The sequence below is a fragment of the Coenobita brevimanus genome, chromosome 60 (genome assembly GCF_032717465.1).
Source record: "Coenobita brevimanus isolate Jiangsu-jjx chromosome 60, ASM3271746v2, whole genome shotgun sequence".
NCBI lineage: Eukaryota > Metazoa > Arthropoda > Malacostraca > Decapoda > Coenobitidae > Coenobita > Coenobita brevimanus.
In genome coordinates this window covers 12997225-13000016 of record NC_137013.1, presented here as the reverse complement: position 1 = coordinate 13000016, position 2792 = coordinate 12997225, and the positions used below count along the sequence as shown (strand labels likewise).

At 41.7% G+C, this 2792-nt stretch overlaps 1 non-coding gene across 1 annotated transcript; it reads left to right on the top strand.

Annotated features, from left to right (window-relative positions):
* Window positions 1-967: 967 nt before the first annotated feature.
* LOC145403434 (5S ribosomal RNA) lies at window positions 968-1086 on the top strand. Its single transcript, XR_013897986.1, has one exon. It is a non-coding gene; the product is annotated as a 5S ribosomal RNA (ribosomal RNA).
* The last annotated feature ends 1706 nt before the right edge of the window (window positions 1087-2792 follow it).

Genomic DNA, 2792 nt, shown 5'->3' with positions numbered 1-2792 from the left:
CAATATGATTGAATTCTGAAATACACAATATAATGCATTGACTGCATGAAAATGTAACTAAACGGGGGTCAGCCAAAGTTCTCAGTTTGTGTATGTATTTTGAATGTAATTTTCGGGATGTCTTAGGGTCACTCAATGTAGCTGCTGCCTGAAACTACATCAACAATAGCCAGACGGACATATTATGTTAGTGCAAAGGGTTGCTGACACGAATTTATAAGTCCTCCACTCACTTCACACATAACGGGAACCACGGGAAGTTTTAATTGAGGATCTTAACCAGTTCGTCCGACAATTAATTCTCAAAACCAATTATATATTTATTATCAAATGAAATAACCGAGGCTAGATTAGACTGAGTCTCCTAAATACCCGCTGACATGTGTCCAATCAGCAATGTGACACGGTAAATACATATACTCAGTGTGTCCCGATAGATGTGTGAAACAACTTCAAGGGTTATTCGAATGGTAATGTAAAAAAAAAATAATAATAATAATCTACATCAATTTGAGTCAAATTCTCAAAAGCTCTGACACTGTAACTAATGATGTTCTGATCACTTGATTATTGGAAGAGTATTTTCACCCAAACGGTCATCAGTAACTTTAGCTCCGAAACGCCCCAGGATTGTACCGATGCTCCAGTAATGCCTTCTTCGAGTTTCTCCAAATCTCATGGGACACACTGTATAGAGTCCAATGGACAAAGCCCCTTACATAAATGAGGGGAGAAGACTCTCACAGATACAACTTTGCACAATAATCTATTGCAAATTTTGAAGCTTCTATGGGTGATTAGAAGTTCCCTTCTTTATTAAATGCAACCTGGAGAATAATTCCATCTACCATTAACTGTTCCGGATTATACTGTAGTACCGGGTAACCAAGCCTGTGGTCCCTACATTACGAAATATGTTATATGGTAGTGGATGTACAATTTTAACTTTTTTTTTTTACTTTATATGGCCAACGGCCATACCACGTTGAGTACACCGCTTCCCGTTCGATCAGCGAAGTTAAGCAACGTTGGGTCTGGATAGTACTTGGATGGGTGACCGCCTGGGAACACCAGATGCTGTTGGCATCCCTACATGTCAAGTGGGGTTGGTGGAGGATTAGTGCCCCTCCCTGTAAAACAATTAACTCCAAGCCCTTGGCCACCCCGTTTGGGATACATGGCGTATGGCAATGAATGAATCTCTCTTTTTTTTTTATTCTAAAGGCTTAAATTCACGTGTTCTTTTTGCTACCTTTCTTGGTGTGTTGACAGGCTCTCCGAGGCATCCTTCACATCCGTCAGGAAAAGAAAAAATATATCCGTCATGTGGCAGTGGTGTTGGGGGGAGACTCTGAGATGTCACACGGTGAGGAGGTGAAAGGAGGAGGAGGAGGAGGAGGAGAAAGAAGAGAAAAGAAGAAATGGAGGAGAAAGGGAAAAGAATAAAAAAAAGGGGGTGGAAAAGGAAAAAATAATAATAAAGAGGAATGTACAAATGGCGAAAGCAACACAGGAAGTGGAGAGAAGGATGAGCGAAGATTTCAAGGGAAGGAAAGCAAGAAGGGGAAGTGCGGGAGAAGATTGATGAAAATGACTAAATGTAAGAGAGAAAAGTACACACAGACGATGAGGGGGGGGGATTGAAGAAAAGAAAGAGGTCGGGTCTAAATGGACGAGAGAGAGAGAGAGAGAGAGAGAGAGAGAGAGAGAGAGACTGGTAAGAGAGTTAAAGTAGATTATACGTAAAGTTGGATGCGGAAAGGACTACGAAGAAACAGAAAGGAAGGGAAGAAAAAGGAGGAGGAGGAGGAAAATGGGAATACAGAGAGAGAGAGATAAAGGTACAAAATAAACCACGGAAGGAGGAGAAAGATAGACGAAGAAAGAAGGGGACAAGTCTGGATGGGGAAGAAAGAAGGTAATAGGAAGGAAAATAAAACATAAAGGAAGAAGTATGCGAAAAATGAGGAGCGACTGGAAGGCTGGGAAAGGAGTAAGGGGGAAATGAACAGGGAGCTATAGGCAGGGGAGGAAGAGGGAAAAAGGAAAAGATGTGGAGGAGTGAGGGAGAGGTTATGAAAAAAAGGAAAGAGTGAGGAAGAGGTGTGGGGCAAGTGAAAGGAATACAAAGGAATGCAAACAGCAACAGACCTTATGGTACTTTGGAGGCTGCTACATACATAGTGAACTATGACTACGAGATCTAATTCTACATGATGAAGGATATGGATAGCAAAGCAAGAAAGCTCCCCCCGCCACCGAACCCTGCAGTTAAAACTGGCAGGAAAAGGTGAGAAGGACCACCATGCAACATGTATATACTGTACTGACATAGAAATTTCACAGTAAAAACTGGAAAGCAAAAGTTACGTTCTGCAGTATTTTATATATAGGCTACCTGAAAAAAGAGAGTAATAAAGCAAAACGAATAATCAAATAAATAACTGAGGCATGGCATTATGAATGAATATGTTGAGTTGACGGGGCGTCTGTAGACACAATGTTGAAATTGAACAGAGTGATATTCAGGAATGGTGTGGCAGCCTTGCCTAGCACTTTTAAGGTAGGCAGCAGTTAATCAGGCCTCAGCTCCATTCTCTTCACTGTGACAAGGAACTTTCCCATGTGGGACAAGTACACAAATTATCTCCTGAAGCAGTGGGCCTTTGTACATTAAAAAATCCTGATGGTGGTCACTTAAATAACAGGGACCCTCAGTGATCCACAGTCCATCACAGGTCGAAAGTAAGAGTAGTGACCGTTAACTCAGGCCTATCTGCGCAGATCCTAGT